This window comes from Pelecanus crispus, chromosome 7, assembly GCF_030463565.1.
Source record: "Pelecanus crispus isolate bPelCri1 chromosome 7, bPelCri1.pri, whole genome shotgun sequence".
Classification (NCBI taxonomy): Eukaryota; Metazoa; Chordata; class Aves; order Pelecaniformes; family Pelecanidae; genus Pelecanus; species Pelecanus crispus.
The window spans coordinates 863,615-884,139 of NC_134649.1; the positions used below are offsets into that span (position 1 = coordinate 863,615).

Here is a 20,525-nt window from a genome sequence, read left to right on the forward strand (position 1 = left end):
CCGTGTTTAACAGAGGCAGTTCGTTTTCCGAGGGTTTAATTCTCGCTGTGCAAACACGGCGGCTCAGAGGCTCCCTTGGGGGGAAGGCTGGCTGCCGTCCGCAGCCCAACCTCCAGCGCGCAGAGCAGCTCTGAACCAGAGCGCCTTCCACCATTGAACCACCGCTGTCGTGCTACAACTTACTTCGGTTTGGCTTTGGGAGGGCGGTGCATAAGCTGAATAAGATGAGAATAAGGAGAAATGAAGGCATTTGGGAAGGGGCCCGTATTAATAGGAGCATCTCAGCTGAACAAAGCCGTGCCTCGGTGTCCTGCCCCGTGCAGATGCTGCAGTGCCCCGAGCCCACGGCTGCTCCTTCGCCTCCGCGGGGGAAGGCAGGGAGGGGAGGGCGGAGCGGAGGGGGACGTTTCTAACCACCACCTCCACGTATCGCCCTCAAAGTTCATTTATTACCAGTCAGGTCATCTGGAAACAGCAGCAGCAGCTTCGTTCCCCACGTATTGTCCCTGCCAGTCAGAAAAGCCTATCCTTCAGCAGCAAACTTATTTAAAATATTTCCCTGTAACTCTAAATATTGCCATCTGCTCTTTCTGCCAGTAGCACTCCCCGTGTGCAATTAATCCTTGTCTCTCCATCCCTTCTGCCAAGCATGAACTATAAATCGTCCTGTCTCCCTCCTCTGTGCCCCGGCAGCGCTGAGCCGCTGCACCATCCACTGCACCATCCATGACCCCGCCGGAGCCCGGCCGCCAGCCCCGCATCCCTCCTGCTCCCCTTCTCACTGCGCTGCCTCCCCCTCCTCCTCCTCCTCACTTACACCCGGGCAGCCTAGTCCCTGCCTCATGAATTAGCAACGTGCCTTGGCACAAAATGTCCCCACACTGCAACGCTTACGGAGTGACCCTTGTGATAGCCTGGCATCTGGATGAGCCTTCAAGATCGTTCCAGTGCCTTATGCTGAAGTGCTGATGTCCTTTGTCACATAAGGTGACCTTGCAAAGCATTCGTTAAGACTGTATATATAGTCTTTTTTTTAAATATATATATGTGTGTGTGTGTGTGTGTGATACAGCCCCAGGCAGGCACAGGCAGCATGGTCCCACCCGGGGAGTGCAGCAGGAGGGGCAGGGAGGCCAGGGTGCCAAGCAGGAGCTCTCGGACAAGTTTTTAGAGGAAGAGAAGGATTTGGAAGAGGCATCTCTGCCAGGAGAGACCGTAGCCACCCCACGATACGTGCCCGCATCACAGCTCTGCTCCCCGGCAGCGAAGGGGCACACGTGCTGTCCGGAGGGAGCTGCAAATAGCATTGCATCCCCTCTCCCTCCTCCTCTGGCGCGGCAGAGCACGAGGCCACATCTCCCCAAGGCACGCACACAGCTCTGCTGGCCGGTGGGCCGGCCCTGAAGGGCTTATTTGCAAACGCAAATGATGGGGAGAGAAGAAAAGGGACAAAAGGGGCATTTGCAGCTCACCCACCTCCTAGCGCACACCTGTCACCGGTACCGTCACCCCAGCGCACAATATGAACAGGTGACAATCATTTTGTTCCCCAAACCATCCGACACCCTGCCCATCGCAACCAAGCCCTGGCTGCAACTGCCCGCCACCTGCCTGCTAATGACTGACAAAAATCAGATCTTGCAGCGTTAGAACCTCTTTCGTCTACCTCGCGCTCCTGGGGGAGACGGGCTCGGGATGAATAAAATTATTAACTGCACACGACAGTATGGGAATTCACTGCCGTGGGCACCATGGATGCAGATGCCCCAGATTCGGCTGTTGCCGGCTGTATAAAGATCTCGGTGGACGGCCACGAGTATTTCTGTACGAGTGTGACATCATGCGCAAAAGTGTCACATTGGTTTATGTCACACGGGCGTCCACGAACGAGCCCGCGCGCCTGCCAAGGGGAAGCAGCAATCTGCTCCTGCAGCCCGACCAGAAGGCAATGCCATAAACAAGCCCACGCAGCTGCAAGTAGCCCCCCGGAGCCGATGGGCTGCGGGGGCTTGGCGGGCAGTTGTTTTCCCCAAAATCCCTGCGACCCCCTCTCTTTTCCAGCAGATGCCCTGGGGTCGGGGGAGCAGCTGCAAAACCCTCTGGGGGAGGCAGACGCCGGCCGGAGCTGCGCCCCGAGAGCTTTGCGCCAGGTCTGCACCCACTCTGCTGCCTCCATCCTCCTCCTCGCCCGGCGTGGGAGCAGCCCAGAGCTGCCAAGGCAGCCCCTCATTAAAATCAAAACCTCAAAAGCAGTTCCAGACCCTCATTAAAATCAGAGGGAGCAAGACAGGCAGAGTAACCCAGAAAGCCCCTCAAGAATATCGGAACTAACCTTCTATTAACTGTCTTGGGAGAAAAAAATGCAACTAGCTCATTTTTGGCTGAGTTCTATTTCTAACCATGCAATTTCTTGTATGTCACGAGCCTTTTCTCCTTGTTCCACTGAGTTTATTTTCCAATTTGTTCGCTCTAAAGCCTCTCTTTGTGTTTTCATTTAAATTTTCACCTTCACTGCTTTCCTGAGCAAAAAGCCGTCGGATGAGAAAGGAGCTGAGAAATCCTGCACAGGCACGCGGGGATGCGACCGCTGTGCCCACAGCCGGATTAAGCAGCTACCGCCAAAGCGCTGCTCTCAGCTCTGAGATCAGATTCCCGACCGGAGGCGTATCCCAGCGTCTGGGGCATCTCCTTCCCTGCGGCCAGGTCTGGATGCAACGATGCAATGCAATGACCTGCCATGCGCCTCTGCCCCGAAGCTCGCGCCCCGGCGAAGGCAGGACCGTGAGCTCTGCAGCGGGACGGGCTGAGGGCGGGCGTGCGGGAGCGGGGGGCTCGATCCCGGGGCGGGGGATGCCAGAGCACCCGCCCGCCGGCACCTAAACCGCTGCGCAGGCAGCCGCAGCTTCAAACTCCAGGAACGACTGGGTTTCCTACGTGCTTCTCCAAGGCTTGACGGTCTAAAACGCATGCTGGGCACACGCCGGATTCTGAAAAATAACGTGATCTGTGCAAACAGCCCTGGAGAGCTTGCCAAGAAGCTGTGGTCCTTTCCACGTGGTTTTCCCGGCGCTGGGGCCGTGCTCCGTACGACCCCCAGGGACGGTGGCCAGGGGCCACTGAGACGTTCACTCTTAACTGACGTAGAAGTGGCACGGGGGCATGCGGGACGGCGTGTCACCGGCCCCCGCTTCACGGACCTCAGCCACCCCAGCATCCCCTGCCTGCCTTGCTAGGAGCCGTCCCCGCTCCCGTCCCCTCACCGCGAGAACGCCCACAGCAGTAACGGCGCTTCTAACCTTTGCTGGTCTCCCTTTTCATCTATTCAATCTAGCCCATCTGTATTTTTTCCTTCATGGTTTGGAAGTAAATTATAGGTGTACTTTGCTGAAGGGACCAGTTATATGAGCTTCTGCCTGCTCTCCAGCACAGAAAAAAATACTGCCACGGGGTTTTGTTTTATGCTGAGCTCTTCTATCCAGCCAAATGAAGCGGGTTGCTTTCACGGATCGAGGCAGGCTCAAGGCAGGCTCCCCCAGACCGCAGGCGTTGCTGGCACCAGACGACAGGATTCAGCCAGTCAGGAATTTGTATAACCAGGCATTAATGCAAAATGGCAGCAGACCCTTACAAAGATGGTGTCAAAATCAGTAACTGGAAAAACACACACCCAGAAGGAACCCTATCAACCCCCTGCACGTAGGACGTACAGAAATATATCCTTCCGACTACAATCTTCTTTTTGAGAGAGATATTTTTTTACCAAATTACAGCAGATTTGTATTATTTACCCGTTATCGGTGCAACACTGTCTGCCTCCGACCCACGAGACCTTCTGACGGCGGTATGCACGGTCCCGTGGCAGGGCACAGCTTTAGCCAGGGAAAGCAGAGCCGGGCACAGCCCGGCTGCTCTGGCGCTCCGCAGCCAGGGCTGGCAGGATGGGCAGCAGCCGTCCCCGCACGGCAGAGCCAACGCCGCACCCCACGGCAGGGAGAGGTGCTGCCTGGTGCACAGGAGCACCTCACCCTTCGTGTGAAAAATAAGAAAAAAGAGGCGGGGGGAAATGCAAAATATGAAGCGCAAAAGACCGGGGAGCTCATCCCTCCCAGTCACCGGAGCCAGCGGGTTTGGCACAGGCAGCACCAGGCAGATGCAGGCAGGCTGCTCCGGCTGGGACCGAGGGAGAAAGGGAAGGTGACAGCGGAGCGGGCAGGGGTAGGTTCCCTCCGGGGGATGCTGCAGGCAGGGGAAGGGGAGCTGGGGAGCAAAACGCTGCGGAGGGGCTGGGAAGGGAAGGTCGGGGCCAGGGCAGCGCCAGGACCAGAGGAGGTCACACTGCTGCGCCCCTGCCTCCCCTCAGCAGCACCATACGCCGAATTTTCTCCTGCGCAGAGGCTTCCTGCTGCGTGCCACATCCCCTGGCAGTGGTGAATTTGGATGGGATCTGCTGGCGGCCATTCTGATGCCATCTCTGCGCCGGCATCGGCTTTGGGTACCAGGTTCCCACAGGGGTCCTGGCAAGCATTTTGCAAAATGAGGACACGCGCAGACGATGGGATAAACACGTGCTGTTTGTCAAACACCAGCACTTCACTTCTCTGCCATCCCAAGTACACGCCTGCCTGCGACGAAGTCGTCGTGGTGAAAGGCTGCTTGTGAAATCTGGGCGTTGCTTTTTGCAAGTTTGCTCTCAAGCAGAAGGACTAGAAGGGCCCGCACGTGTGCACGGCGATGCCACCAGCACGGTCCCAGCAGCTCGGAGCAGAGGTGCCCCAGTCGCTCCCCTGCGCCTGGCAGGGGCTGGCAGAGGCTGCTGGGGATGGACGCAGAAGCAGACGGGACCTGCTGTGCTGCCTGCCTACATAAGCAGTTTCTATAAAAGAAAGATAATTACATAAAAGATGGAACAAGTCAGCGACCCCGGTGCTACGTGGCTGCGTTTGCAGAGCTGGGAAGGGAGCGGGAGCGGGGGCACGGCACGGCGGGGGAGCAGCCCTGGCACGGGCACCAAACAGCAGCGTGGTAGCTGGAGGTGCGAACAGGGGGCTCGAAGGCAGCTCCGGGGAGAGGCTTTTGCCTCTGCAGAGCCTCCCTGGGCGGGATGCTGGAAGGCTCTGCCCGGCCTCGGTAGCTGCATCGCGAACAGGGAGGTGAAAGCACTGGGGAGGTTGCAAAAAGAGACAGAAATTGTTCGGAAGCCGGAGAAGCCGCCTTGCAGTGGGAGGGCTGAAGAGCTCAGCCTCTCTAATACATCACAAAGAAGAGTGAGAGGTGACATGATTATCATCGGTAAGTGCCTTCACAGAGAGAAAATGCCAGCTACTAAAGGGCTCTTCAATCAAGTGAAGAAAAGCAGCACAAGAACCAGCCTCTGGGAGCCGGAAGCAGAGGAATTTGGATTAGAAACAAGATGCAGTTTTTAAAAATAAGGGCGATTAAGTAGAGGAATAAACTGCCCCGGGAGGTGGTGGATCCCACAGCTCACGGTGCTCCGAAATCGAGACTAGCGCTGCTCCGAATGCAGGCTCCAGAAAACGTCGCCGGCTGCCCGCTGCCTCCGTGCTGCCGCTTGGGCGAGGTGGTGGGGACGCACGCCGCGGGGACGCTCCGCCGACCCGGCATTCGGACGTGTGCTGGATACCTCCCCGCAGCTCAGCCCTGGTTTTAAATATTCCGATTTGCACCGCGCCTCTATACGAACTTCCAGCGTGACCACCGCCGGCACAGCGCACGCGTGGCTTCGTGTAAAGGAACCACAAGATGGAAGGAGGAAGGGATGGCTGGGATGGGGGCTGAGCCGGGGCCGAGGGAGGGGGCTGGCGGGATGGGGGCACCCCCCCAGACCCCACAACCGGTGCCGGCGCTGCCCTCACCTCTGCCGCAGGGGCAGTAAGAGGTGGCCGTCTGGTACCCAACCCGCTCTCCACCACCAGCCTCCACATACACAGGTTTTTAAACAAAGGCAAACGATCCACTTGGCTGTAAATTTTCCCTTTGGAGACGGCTCTCCTTGCCCGGCGGGGCGGTGGCACGCAGCGCCCGCGTGAGCTTTGCCTTGAGGAAGGGTGTTCCGCTCACCTTAACCACAGTATTTGGGAAAGGAGGCAGGAATAAACGAGAATACTCTGCAAAATGGATGCGAATCTGGCGGTTCGAGCGAAGGCATTCCTGATGGTTTAAAATGCAAATACCCCGGCCCGCGAAGATACGGATCTGAGAAAGCGTTAATGTGAGCAGGCTCCGAGCCAGCAGCTGGGAGCATCGCTGGAGGATGCTGTAGCCATGGCAACGGGAGGGAACACGCCACCACACAAATCAAGGACACAATTTTATTGTCCAAGCGCCGAGTTTTTCAGACCAGTTTCTAGGGACCGTATGTTAATAACGGTTGCATCCTATTTATCATGGGCCTTTATTGTCTCTGTAATGAGCTCTCCAGGAAAACCTGGAGAGCGTTTCCTCGGAGGCTGAATGCCAGAAATGCAACTCCAAGTTAAGTGGTTTGCTTCGCTGGCAATTCCCTCCCATGCCCACACGCTTTGAAATACAGAGCAGACTGATTAGCTGTTAATAACAGGACAGTTACAACCAATGTATTATGCCCCATTTTGTGCCACTTTGCTCCGAACACACCAGAAGCTTCCCCTTGCGCGGGAGCCGCCGGCGGCGCGGGAGGGCGAGCAGCGGCAGCGAGGCTTCTCACCCCGCTGCAGGTCAGAAGCGCGGCCATTTCCCCACGCTCAGCTGCGCCCGGGCGTGCACGCTCGCTCGGCCGTGGCACAGCCAGAGGTTCGCGCACACTGCGGCCGCTGCACTTCCCCACAAACCCTTCGGCTGGTTCCCAGAGCCTCCGCCGGTGTTTGCCGACTGAACCGTGCTGGAGCAGCCCGGGGGTGGCACTGCCTGACGCCCGGGAGCTGCACACTCCAGCAGTTTGGGCAAGAATCAGCTCAGGTGGATGACGATGACGATGATGATGATGAACGATGGGATTTGGCTGTGCACACAAAGCTACCCGTACGCTCAAGGATAGCGCCATAACCACGTGAGTAAGGCCTGGAATTACTTTCCTACTTACAAATACAGCAATAACTATTGCTGTGCTGTCAAATTATTTCTGTATAGAAGGAAATCTTGGCTGGCTCCAGTAAGGTTTGCCTCCAATGACTGCAATCCCCTATCCCTTCTGCATCACAGCAGTGATACACCGGCCACCCTCGCTGAAATCCGCCTTGAAGCCAGGGACCTCCAACGCGCCCGTCTCCCGAGAGCCCAGACACGATCCCGCGCAGGTGAAGACACGTATTCACCAGCACTTAGGAGCACCGAACACCTCTGCATAAAAGAAACATTCCTGCTACTGTTGAATGTGATTTATTTTAGTTAGTGCACTGTTTCTAGGAGTAGTTTTGTTGGATGAACATCATCAGACCATTGGCTTTTAGTCTTTTAGCAGGAGCATAAACGTCACCCCAAAGTGCTGCATGCTGCCCAGCTGTGGCTGGAGCAGGGAAGCCGGTTGCTGGCTGGGGTTCTCGGTTTTCCCCCCGGACCCGCTGCTCCCAGCACCTTCCCAGCACAGGGCCTCGGGTGGGAGGGAGGGTGAAACGACCATGCTGTTGCTGAGCTGGAGGTGCTTTCGCCCCATTTCACCCTCACTCCCACCCGAGCCCCCGTGCTGAGCTGGAAATACTTTCACCCCATGTTGCTAGTTCAAATCCCGGCGGTCGCTGCAGCACTGAGGGAGAGGGATCAGCTCAGCAACCCTGCTGGCAGCAGGCGCTGCCAAGCCCAGCTCTGCAGCGGCTTTACCTCCGTGCAGCCTGGCTGCCCCCAAGGACCCGGGATTTACCACCTCTGCCTGGGGCAGAGCCGCCCCGTCCGAGCCCGTGCCAACAGCCCAGGACCCGCCAGCATGGAAATCCTCATCATTCCACGACAGAGACCTGGGCTGCAGCCACGGGCAGGTGCCAGCGGTTCGTCCTGCAGCCTCAGACAACTCGAGCATCCCCCGAGTGCCCCGTGCTGGCCCGTGCCTGGTGCTGCCCAGCCAGCAGCCAGCTCGCAGCGGAGGCGGGCAGAGCCCTGGCACCGTGTGCCATCACCAAGAGCAGCCGGCGCCAGCTCTCGGGGCCGACAAGAGCTGCAGGCTTACCAAGGCGCAGCTCAGAGGGCAGGCGCAGCTTAAACTGGCTCACCTCGCCCTGCACTGGCAGGAGGTGGCTGGTGTGGAGTCTGAAACCATCACCCTCGGGACGGCTCCAGAGAAATGGCACCTAAAAACGCCTTTAAGACGTATTTCATCTCACCTACATACTCGCATTCTGAGCACCTCGTCATCCCAGCAATTGCCATGTTTCTGTGCAACTCTCGCCAGCTACGGGAACGGGGCACCAGGTTTGGTTTTGCATTCAGCATTTGCCATGAACTGTTATCCCTCCGCGGCATTGCCAGCTTTCCGCTCCACGACTAGCCCAAGCCGGCTGTGGTAAACAACTCGGCCATTCAAACTGTCCTGGTTTCGGCTGGGATAGAGTTAATTTTCTTCCTAGCAGCAGACATAGTGCTGTGTTTTGGATTTAGTAGGAGAAGAATGTTGATAACACGCTGATGTTTTTAGTTGTTGCTCAGTACTGCTTATGCTAGCCAAGGACTTTTTCAGCTTCCCATGCTCTGCCAGGCACACAAGAAACTGGGAGGGGGCACAGCCAGAACAGTTGATCCAAACTGCCCCAAGGGCTATTCCATACCATATGACGTCATGATCAGTATATAAACTGGGGGGGGGGTGGCCAGGGAGCAGCGATCGCTGCTCGGGAACTGGCTGGGTATCGGTCGGCGGGTGGTGAGCAATTGCATTGGGCATCACTTGCTTCGTGTATCATTATTATTATTATCATTATTATACTGTTACTATTAGCATTACTATTTTACTTTATTTCAATTATTAAACTGTTCTTATCTCACCCCAGGAGTGTTTCTCACTCTCACTCCTCCGATTCTCTCCCCCATCCCATCGGGGTAGGGGGAGTGAGCGAGCGGCTGCGTGGTGCTGAGCTGCTGCCTGGGGCTAAACCATGACACAAACGCACGGAAAAGTTTTCTTTTCTTTTTTAACCAAGAAAGACAGCCACTAAACCCCCCTTTCTGCTTAATGCAGTTTTGCATCAAAACACCTACAAGGCAATTCATTTATACCAGGCAAACTTCTAAGGTTTGAATTTTCCCTGATGGCACTGCTGGAAGGCTACAATACCCCAGCAGGTCAGCAAGTTGAAAGCAGTATTTCATCTGGCAAGTTATTCAAATAAATCTTTCAGAAACATGAAATAAACTACAAAGATGGAGACTGTCAAATCGACTGCTCTAGCTGAGCTCCGGAGCAGAATGACCAAGCGTGAAAAGCATCAGCATCAACCTGTAAGGCGTCAAACGCCACGGCCCAGCTCCCCGTGCTTCTCCGGTAAGCTCGGCGGGGGCAGGAGGATTAACCAGCCGATGTGTGCAGAGCGCTCAGCAAGATAAAAGCAACAGGTTTAAAGATGAAAAAGTGTTTTCGTTAAATATCATCATTATCGTCATCATAGCACTGATGCTGTTCTTGCTATTACCATCCAAAGCCATAGTCAGAAAAATGGGAAGCCGAATGCTTCGCCATATCAGGAAGATTTTCCGTCGGCTCTCCCGCGATGGCCCGTTGGGGTGGCCGGCTCCTGCCCACCGATGCTGTGCCTCCGCTTCCCAGCTGCTTCACACCTGCCCGTCCTGCAAGACGTTCATACCGTTCGCACCGTACGTTGAGCTAAACTGATGCTCTTGCCGCACTGTTTACGTGGGTGAGGTCGGATGGACCTGTGGGGTCTGAGCAGGGCGGGTTGGGGACCTCCCGCGGGGTTTTTGGGGACAGGATAGAGCCCCACTCCCAGCTCCAGGCGCAGGAGGTGCTGCCGCAGCATGCGTAACGGGGCAAATGCACGGGGTTTCTTTCTGCGCTGGCGCAGGACAGACAGACGCGAGCTGAGCACGCCGCCGCCAGCAACGCGTGTCTGGGGGCCGAGCCCCCGGGGTCCCTGGGAGCGGCGCTGGGGGCTGCGGGGCGACGCGTGGGACGAGGACTCGCTCCGCCCCGGCTCACGCCACGGGGACAGGCATCACCTGGATGCCCAAAAGACAAACCGACCGACTCGTGCGGAACGTCACCCACCGCCGCCAGCTGTTCCTCGGCACGGGGTTTTTTCAAGCAAGCCACGAAACCCCCGGCTCTGAGCTGAGCCAAGACCACGCAGCCCCTGGCCTGGGAGATGATGGGAGCAACCGAGGGGAACTCCAGCGCAAGTAAAGGCTTTCCTGCCATCGTCTGTGGGGGCAAAGAGGAGCTGGAGCAAGCGGCCGTGCGTGTTTCGGGTGAAGAAAAGCCCCTTTGTGCCACGCACATCGTGGGCATTGTTCGCTGGCCGCTCGCCCTCGCACCAGGGCTGCCCTGCTCGGCTGCCAAGGTCAGCGGGAGCCTGAGTCACCGGTCACGTAAGAGCTGCCTCCGCTTGTGCCATTTACTTCTCTTTTCTGACATTTAACAATTAGGCTCGGCTCCCTGACTAATTCCCCTTTCCTCTTCACTACGTTACATTGAGGAAGAGCAGAAATGATGGAGACGTACTAATAACGCGCATCAAATCATTAGCACTTATGCTGGATCCATCGTGTACTCCAAAAATCTCAGCCTCGTCCGAATCTGGCAGAGGGAAACTGGGGCTGCTCAGAGAAAACCAGAAAACGAAGGTTAATCCAGCAGCTGATGCACTGACGGGTGTCGTGAAGATCAGAGACCTGGCAGGAGCTGTGGTCTTTGCTCTTCTCTCACGGATCCCACAAAATTAAAAGCTGTTTAGAAAATCCTAGACTTACTGTGCCTTAACCCTGGATCTCACCGTGCGCACCTGATGGCACCGACCCATTTCTGCAGTATCTGGTTCAGCCTGAAAAGCAGCTTTAGGACCTGCCTCCCAGTCCCCCCAGCAAGGGGACGGTGTCTCTCCTCCACCCCTCCTCGCGGCGGGGATCAGCCCCTGCCTGCCCGCAGCGGGTCCCTGCCGCCGCTGCCCCTGCTCCCGCTCCCCCTGCTGCTCCGCGGCACGGCACGGCACGGCACAGCACGGCACAGCACGGCTTCGCTGCGCCGGGCAAGCCGCTCTGGTGATGGCCGTTAGCTCTAATGGGAAGCTACACTGCCATTACCTCCCATCAGGGCTAAGTGGGTGCTGCGCAAATAATGCGGTTACCTCTGCAGAGGCACAGCTAAAGTGACCATCAGGGCCACGAGCCACAGCTTAATTCTCTTTGATACAGGAACCAAATTACTCCATGCTGTGCACTGGCAAAGAAGTTCATTAAAGCAGGATGATGCAAGATGAGCGCTGGGCATCGTCCTTCATCCTGCAGCCCCCACACTGCCCCGAGGCACAGAGAGACGCCCCGAGCCAAAGCCCAGCAAAATCCTCATCCCCCGTCACGCCAGCACCGTAGGACCCCGCAGGGTTCGACATCTCAAAAACTGTAAAAGGCTTGGAAGAATGCTCTGGTCAGCTAGAGGGAGGGATGCGGGGGGAGGGCAGAGGCGTAGGGAGCACTCCTCCCGCTCCAGCATCCTGCTCCGGCATCCTGCTCCGCCGGACCAGTCACTTCCCGCTGTCCCGGCAGCAGATACGCGGAGTCCTTGTTCATTTATTTCACACATTATTCACATTCACTTCAAGTTAATTCAGCGTGCCTACTGGGTCATGAAAGGATTTCCACATTTATCTCCCCTTCCAAACCCAGGATAAACTACAATTTTGTCAGGCTGCAGGGGGAGGGAGCTGCTTTTCACCCTGGCCGGACCCAGCCCAATGAGCAGTTTGCAAGGCTGAACTCCTGATCCTCCCCAAACATCTTGGATTCTGAACAGAAACTTGATTGTTTCTGGGTCTACTTTGATGTTGTGTTTTCATAATGAAGCCATTTGCAGCATGAGAATTAGGATTGTGTAACGATCTATACTGGAGACAACGGCTTTGCAGGAGCTGCTAGCCGAGAGCGCTGGCGCTGAATAGAACTTGCAATGGATCCCAGCCATGGGAATTATTTTTTTTTTTAGTGTTAGTATTTACTAAAAAAGATTTTGATTTCTAATTCCAGAAAAATAAAGTAGCTGAAGAGATTTGCCAGTCTGATCTGGACTTGCAACAGCACGGCGTGGCCTCGGGGTTGGCACTGCTGCTTGGCAGGCTGATTCGGCAGTCTGCTCACATCCAGCACCCTGTGGGCGATGGGAAGCCATCCAGAACGCAAACCCAGGGAATGTTTAATTCCTGCCCTCCACAAACTTACTACCTTCATCCCCAGGAACGAAACACACGGAAACAGCCCCGTGCGGACGATAAGATTCCCGACTGTCTGGAGACGCGTCAGGCGCTTCCCGGCTGTCTGCAGCGCTGACGCCTGTATTGCGATAGTGCTGGAAACCCCCGGCCCGATGCTGCCGAGGACAGGGCAGGAGAGGGAGAGAGCCCAGGTGAGACCCGCTCGGCACAGCGCAGCCGCTCCAGCTCCAGCAATGGCTAAGGAAGCATTTTCACAACAGGTAGGTGGTGAAAGCGTTTTCACAACAGTCCCGGCTGCTGCCTGCCTGCTGCTCCTCGGCTGTCAGCGTGTGCTCAGCTGCTCGGAGCAGCCGGCCCAGAAACTGCAGCAGCTGCTGCCTGCAAACCGACAGCACGCGGCGCGAAGCCGTGCCTGCGCTCTCGCTGCTCTGCACGAGCCCTGCACAGCCCAGCCGCGGCCCACCGGCTCTCTGGGCCAGCCGGGCCAAGGCGCCGCTCCGAACGCCCACCTCCTCCTCCTCCTCCAAGCAAGAGGGGAACTGTCGTGGGTCAGCCCCAGCCCCAGCTCAGCACCACGCAGCCATTGCTTGCTCCCCCTGCCCCGGTGGGATGGGGGGGGAGAATCGGAGGAGTGAGAGTGAGAAACACTCCTGGGGTGAGATAAGAACAGTTTAATAATTGGAAGATAGTAAAATAGTAATGATAATAGTAACAATAAAATAATAATAATAATAATATCCAAAGCAAGTGCTGCCCAATGCAATTGCTCCCCACCCGCCGACCGATGCCCAGCCAGTCCCTGAGCAGCGATCGCTGCTCCCCGGCCAACCCCCCCAGTTTCCATACTGCCCATGACGCCGGATGGTATGGAATGGCCCTTGGGGCAGTTGGGATCAACTCTCCTGGCTGTGCCCCCTCCCAGCTCCTTGTGCCCCTGGCAGAGCAGGGGAAGCTGAAAAGTCCTTGACTGGCATAAGCAGTACTCAGCAACAACTAAACCATCAGCGTGTTATCAGCATTATTCTCCTACTAAATCCAAACCACAGCACTGTGCCTGCTACTAGGAAGAAAATTAACTCTATCCCAGCCGAAAGCAGGACAGGAACCAAACCCCCAAAGCCGCCGCACCAGCGAGCCAAGGAGACGCAGCCAAGGGCAGAGCCGTGCCAGCTCCCCCCGCTCCCCACCTTCCCACCCAACCTGGGGAGCCCCAACACAGAAACCAGTGCTGCTCCTCCACCGGGATGCTGCAATAACCCGGGAGGAGGAGCGTCTTCTGTCGACAGGGATCAGGCTGATTGCTGCCAGCTTTGCCTGTGCCAGGGGAGACGGCAGTGTCGGCGTGTGATGAGAATGGAAAACGAAAAGCAAAGGCGCATCACCTCCAGCACACATCACGGCCCCAAAACGCGTCTCTCTGGCACTGGGGGTTTGCAGCTTGTTTTAACAGAACACGTAATATTAAAAGGCTTGGGCACCTACGCAATAGCAGCACCTCAAAATCACCATGCTCACGGCAGACGCAGGAACACGCTGCTGGTCTGCAACCGCTTATGGACCTCAGGGCAGCTTCGGAGGCCGCTCATACATTGAGGACTGCCTCGGTCTTCCCCTGGAGCACCCACCGCCACCGCTCCCAGCAGCGACATTTAGCTAAAACCCATCCGGTGCAGACCGGGGAGGGACCTCACGAAAGGGCAGCACGAGGAACTGCTGCTGACCCCTGCAAAGGCGGCAGCTCCCACGGCGCCGGTACCGGAGCGGGAATCAGGGGTGACACGGCTGAGACAGGGCAGAGCTGCGTCTGCACGAGCACGTGTGCGTGCACCAGCGCTCCCGCGATCCTCCCGGGGCACGTGAGGGCCAACGAAGCCTACCTCCGAAACCCGCACCGAGGCTCTTACTGGATCAAACTAATAATTAGGAATAAAAATAGGTCTGGAGTTTCTGGGTTGCGTAACGAGGAACCATGAGCTGAGAGAACAAGCCTGGGGGACCAAGCCTGGGGGGTGCTCGGGGTCGCTCGCGCTGCTCTTACCGCTCCAGCGTGGTCAGGGCTTTGTTTTGCTGCAGGAGCTGTGACCGCAGCTGGGCTGGCAGCTGAACCCAGGAAGAGGGCAAAAAAAAGCTACCACAGTCCAGAAAGTTGCAGATGGCCTGGAGCAGAGACATGCTGGAGCGATGAGCTTATCCCTGCTCAAGTTCAGCTGCAGAGAGCGCACGGCTGAGCAGCCCCGCTCCGAGCCGGAGCTCATCCCACCGCGGGGGCCAGGGCACGGGCAGGAGCCCCCCGAGCGCGGCACGAACCCGCGTTTAAGGCACAGCGCAAAGGGGTGCTTATGCAGAAGTCAGGGAAGAGAATAAAAAGGGGCTTTGCAAACAAGGGCAGCACAGTGCAATAACACGGGGAAGGGAAACGGGGGGGCCAGGTTTGCTTCCGAAACGGGAAGGGTGGAAGAAAAGGGCTGGGTGTGGGGTGTGCAGGGGTCTAGCCCAGCTTTTATCTGGGGAGGAATTAGCCCGAATCGTGGCTGCCAGCCAGAAGCATCGGGAATCCTCATTCCTGCAGCAGGAAGGATGATCCCAACACAGCCACCCCCGAGGGGCTCCAAGGCAGAGGGGGCTCAGCAGAGGAGCGGGACTTGGCCCCGGGACACGGCCTCGCGGCCGTGCTGCTGCAGAGGAGCAGCCTGGCTCCCGCGGGCGAGCTCTGCCCAGGACGCACGGCTGGGAGAGCGGCAGGAGCCCGCGCAGCCCTCGGGACGCGTGCCCCCCGCAGACACCTGCCTGCAGGCAGCCCGCTGCCCTCTTTTTGTGCTGGAGCAGAATAAACTCTGCATTCGTGTAACGGCGTACCAGCGGCGCGACGCCTCCGGAGTACGCACGCTCACAGCATGCAACACGCGATTAAATATTTAAGCACCTCGTTCATTCAAATCGAGGGTGACCCGACAGCATCACCGGCGTCCATCGGGGCAAGAAAACACTGAACGTCAGCAACAAAACTTCAGCTGTAAAACCTGCGTGCAAAATCGTCCTCAGTTTTAGTGCCAAGCGATCAGAGGTTACCAAACACCCGCCCGGGCTGGAGGATGGAGCACCGCAGCACGAGCGCTCCGGCTTCTGCCCGGAGCCCGTGGCATCCCGACTCGGGCCCGCTCTGGGCCGGCACCGCCGCCCTTGGGCAAGCTGACCGGTGCCCGATTCCCCGCAACGGGCGGATGGGGTGCACGGGCGCGGGGTCCATGGTGACGAACGGCGCCGGTTTCCTGGCCCTCCGTGTGCCCTTACTCCTCCACGACGGGCAGCCCTTGCCCGTGGTCCGGGGCTCGCCGCGGTCGCGGAGGCGGCGGCAGCGCTGGCAGGTGGGGCAGGCGAGCGCAGGCATGGCGACGTTTCCTCGAAAGCCGCTTGCCAGACGCCCGCGGAGAGGGACGGAGGCCGAGGGCAGCGCTGGAGCCGGTGCCGGCATCCTGCGCAGCCCGGCACCGTGTCCCCAGCCGCTCGGCCAGCCGGCTCCCAGACCACTCTCCCTGCCAGCCCGCCCCTGGACCACAGGGTGCCGAGCATCTGTGGCTTTCACCTTCCTGCAGCTTCGGCCACACCTGTCCCCGCGTTCGCATTCTGTCAGAACGCGAATACCACCTGCTCGCAACAGGACGGAGGACCGCTGCGCAAACGCCGAGCGCTCTGTGCGCACCAGAGTCCTCAAATCCGGTTAAACCTCTGATGCTCTCTGGGACTTTTCTGCGGACAGTTTAAAACATCCCCTGCTTGCTCCTGTGTTGGGAAGCAAACCATTTGCAGCCCCATCATGACCGTGACCAGAAGAATCCCCCCCGTCCCATTTTAACCCCAGTAACGAGCTGCAGCACCATCCCGCGCGCCCAGGTCGGAGCGGCGCCAACAGCAGCTGCTTTCGCCTTAACGGGTTTCCCATCAGGTGCTCCACGAACTGCAGTTTAGCACAAGAAATATTATCCTGACATTCCCAAATCAATGCATTTGCAACCGTATTTCAGGAAATACCCCGAAGCCGTGCGGAGCCCCACGCTCTGGCAGAGCCGCTGCTGCCCGGCACCACGGAGCCAGCGCGAACGTTTCGCGCTTGGTTTATACCCTGCCGATTCACCGGGAGGCAGGAAAAATAAGATAGGGGCTCTCAATGTAATTTCAGCTTTTAATTCCCCTCACTGCTTATCAGCAGGGATGCAGACACCTGAACAACAGCCGACTCCCATTCAAGCCCCAGCGTTTGTCACGGGCACTTCAGCAAAGCGATAAATCCCCTCCCTGGGGATAAATCCGCCTCCCGCTGCCCACGCACACGGGTGCCCAGACGCCCGTGCCACGAGGGCGGCCAGCGGACGCGCACCAGCATGTGCAACCGCAGTCCCGCCATTAACCTGGAAGCACAAAATGGGAAGTTTGTCGTGACGATCAGACCCAAGGAGCCACCAAATCCCGAACCGAAGCCTGCGTGCAGCTGCAATACCGGGGGGGCTTTCCAGGCACCCAGCTCTCCTTAGCCAGGGGACAGAGGAGCAAGGGCTGCAACGCACCCGGCTGCAAATGTTCTTAGGCCGGTCTATTTACAGGCAATTTTTAATGTTTACTTTTTACCCCACCTTTCTGTGTAGTCGTTGCACTGAATCATCTCTGTTTGATTAACGCCTAATTCATTTTAAGTCCACGCACTCTAAAGGCGCACTAACTGAAAAAGCCTGCCTGTGTGGGTGCGGGTTACTGATCTGCCATTCATTTGCAAAGACAAATGCCTCATTTTTAATTGGGACACGCAAAATGATTAATTGAAATTTTATCTTTCCCGCACATACCTAAAGCACCCCAGCAGAGCTGCAGGTACGTCTCCCCCACAGATGGACACCTTTGTCCCGCGCGACCAGGGTGTCGAGAGGCTGTCTCTGCACTAAACTAGAGCATTCGTGTCAAGAACTTAAATCGACAACTTAGAGCTTTTCAAGTGGTGTTTATCCACTCCGAAGGAAACAAAATATTTATCTCTCAATCTCTAAACCCAGCCTGGTACTGAAAGTGGACCCGGTAACTTATGACCCAAAGGCAGTCCAACGCCAGGCAGGGACTCTCTCCTCTCCTGTGCTCCGATGGTTGGCGTGATACCGGAGAAACTAGTCCAGCTCCACAACGGCACAAAAAATCTCTGGTGAATTCTGGATCCAATTAAAATTATTTCAGGCTTAATGATTTGAGGTGCTGCTGGTGATGGAGAGCTCCAAAGCTTACTGCAGTGCATAACTCCTAATTTTATGCTGTCCCTCAGAAGCAAACCAGAAAGGGAGCGTTCCCTGCAGCAATGGGTCTCCTGGACCCCGGACGAAAGCTTCAAAGGCGCCTGCGGCAGTCGGAGACCCCGTGCCAGGGGATCCTCGTGTCCCTCCCGGGGCGAGGGAAGATGCCCAGCCAGTCCCGCGCCTTTCAGCGGGGTGCAGGTTACCAGCTTCCCGTCCACAGCACTGGTTACTACAATGGGGAGAACGTGATGCTTTCCCCCATGATATATAAGAAAAGCGAATTCTAACCCTTGGCACCTGGCTATGGGCACTCATTTTCAGTACACGCCGCCGAATGGGTGACAAAAGCTGCCCCGCAGAGCCGAAGGCAGCACAGACGCACAGGGCCCTGCCTTCCCGCACCCCTGATGTATCGCCAGTCCCCGGAGCACTTCTCCAGTGGAAGAGGAGAGTATTCAATGCACGAGCATGCAAGGAGCTCCTCTGCCCCACAGCAAAACCCTCCCTCCCCTGCGAGGCAGCCCTGACTTCGGCCGGGTGCAGGCAGAGCCCGGCAGCAGGCAGGGAGAGCGGCAGCACCGCTGCGGGGGCAAGGGGAGAGCCTGCCCCGGAGCGACCGACTACTGGGTGCATCCCGGGCGAATCGCTCTGCATGAGCCTCCCCAGAGCAGCCCAGCGTCCCCCCACCAGCAGCCCGTCCTGCCAGCGACCCTGCGGAGCCGGGAAGCGGGATGGAGAACTGCCGCCCAGCTGCCGGCCCACGAGCTGCTCCGACATTTCACTGTGCTCGCACGCCTCGGGAGACAGGGAGGATTTTTTGTTTGAGCTCAATCAGATCCGAACACACGGCTCTCAGGCACCTTCCCGAGGGCTCCACAAATTGCAGCAATCTTCTCCTCTTGCTTGGTCTTCCTTCTCACTCTCGTTTCTCCTTCCCCTCTTTGCTGTTCTAATATTTATCCAGGCTGACAGCCTTTTACCTTCTAGGAGCTCCTGCAAATGCTTTCCCCAGAGCTCTTAAACCTTAAAGATTCCGCTGCGCCCGCAGGAACAAGCGTTACCAAGACCTGCAGCCATCCCGTCCCAGCACCAGCTCCACCAGCACCTCGAAGGGCAGTTACAGACCAAACATCAGAGGTGGAGATAACTTGGCTGGGCTCGCTGCTGCTGCTGCATCAGTCAAGGCTTTGCTCCCAGAAAGCTGCCACTAAAGGTTTGCCGGCAAAGCCGGGACTGCGCGTCCTCGCCGGTGCCCCCGGCTCTGCTGGCTCACCCGCAGCGAAGGGGGCCAAGGGACGCCGAGCTGCCAGCCCCGACGGCCGGGACGGACGTCCCCCGCCTGCGCTGAGCTGGCTTTGTCTTCACTGTGAATTCTGCGGGTGAAAAAATACCACGTTTGATTAAAAAATACCAAATGTTTTATTTCACTTTTGTTTATCTACTGGAAGGAGAGCGGGGCAAAGCTACCTGCTCTTGCAGAGATTCCCGGGAATAGCTCTCTGGGTGGGCGTTGAGCCGGGAAGGATCACCGCTCCCGCTTCCCCTGGGCTTTGCCCCGGGGCTCGGCAGTGCCGGGGACCCCGCACGGGGGTCCTGCCTCCTCACCGTCCTCCCACCCCACAGGCGCCCGCGGGAGGGACGGGGCAGACCCAGCCGCGGGGACGTGGAGCGGAGCGAGGCAGCGGCCTGCCCGCCGGGGCGGCAGCGATGCCAGGAGGGGTCCCTCCGAAGCCCACCGGTCCTGGGCACGCCCCTGGCACCCCCTGCCCAACAGCCATCCTCCCCACATCTCTAACCCACGTCTCCCTTGTTGCATCTCTAGCCTGCAGTGCCTTACCCTGCCCACCGCGCACACAGAGCGCGGCCCTCCTCCTCCTCCTCATCCTCCTCCTCATCCTCATCCTCATCCTCTTCCTCATCCTCTTCCTCCTCCTCCTCCTTGTCCTTCTCCTTCTCCTCCTCCTCCTCCTCTTCCTCTTCTTCTTCCTCTTCCTCCTCCTCCTCCTCCTCCTCATCCTCCTTCTTCTCCTCCTTCTCCTTCTCCTCCTCCTCCTCCTCCTCCTCCTCATCCTCCTCCTCCTCCTCCTCCTCCTCAGCAGCAATTCCTCCCTGGCTGCCAGAGACCGAGGGCAGAACCCCCCTTTGCTTTGCTCCTGCTCATCTTTTCCCCGACGCTTGCACGGAGCAACACCTCCGCGCCCCACCTCAGGGGCTGTTTTCTGCCCTTCCTCACCCCGGCTCTCTATCGGGGGTTTATGTTCTGCCTTAACGAAGAGGAGTTTGTTCTGACTTTTATTCTTACCCCATGCTAAAGACGCAGACCCGCCAGCGCTGGCGGGTTGAGAGCCCCAGGCAGCGCAGCAACGCCCGGGTGATTCAGGAGAGCACGTGCAGCGCTTCCTCCATCGTCTGTCGGACAGAGAGCGATGGCTCAGCCGGCTTGCCCGGCGTTCCCCACTCTGCAAAAACTGGCTGCAGCCCCACGGGGACCTCCTGAGATGTGTCAGCACTACAACAGGACAACTCCCGGACGTAACAGCCTTGCACGTGCCCTTCAAAAAATCCTACCCAAATGAGTTGCACTTAAAGAAGAGAGCGATCAGATTGGAACAGAAACCCAAACCGGACCAAGGGATGGATGGTGTTTTTATGGCCACAACAAAGCAAAACAGGGGAAGCTCTCCCAACAGCTCAACCTCATCATTTTCAGAAAGTGACTGCGCTGTGCTGTTCCAGAAGCGCAGCCGTGTATCCCGAGAGCGTGTAAAGCCAAGGTATCGTGTCTGCAGATAACACTCATCCGGCACGCTGCGTGCACAAGACTCCGCGACTTGAGTTTCATGTAAAAAAGGTTCTGCCTGTCTGTTCCACTTACTCACATCAGACCAGGTTT

General features: G+C 57.6%; 1 protein-coding gene across 3 annotated transcripts in view; it reads right to left on the reverse strand.

Annotated features, from left to right (window-relative positions):
• The window catches only part of FRMD5 (FERM domain containing 5), a 121,569-nt gene that overhangs the window by 72,580 nt on the left and 28,464 nt on the right, over positions 1-20,525 (reverse strand). The window lies entirely within an intron of this gene.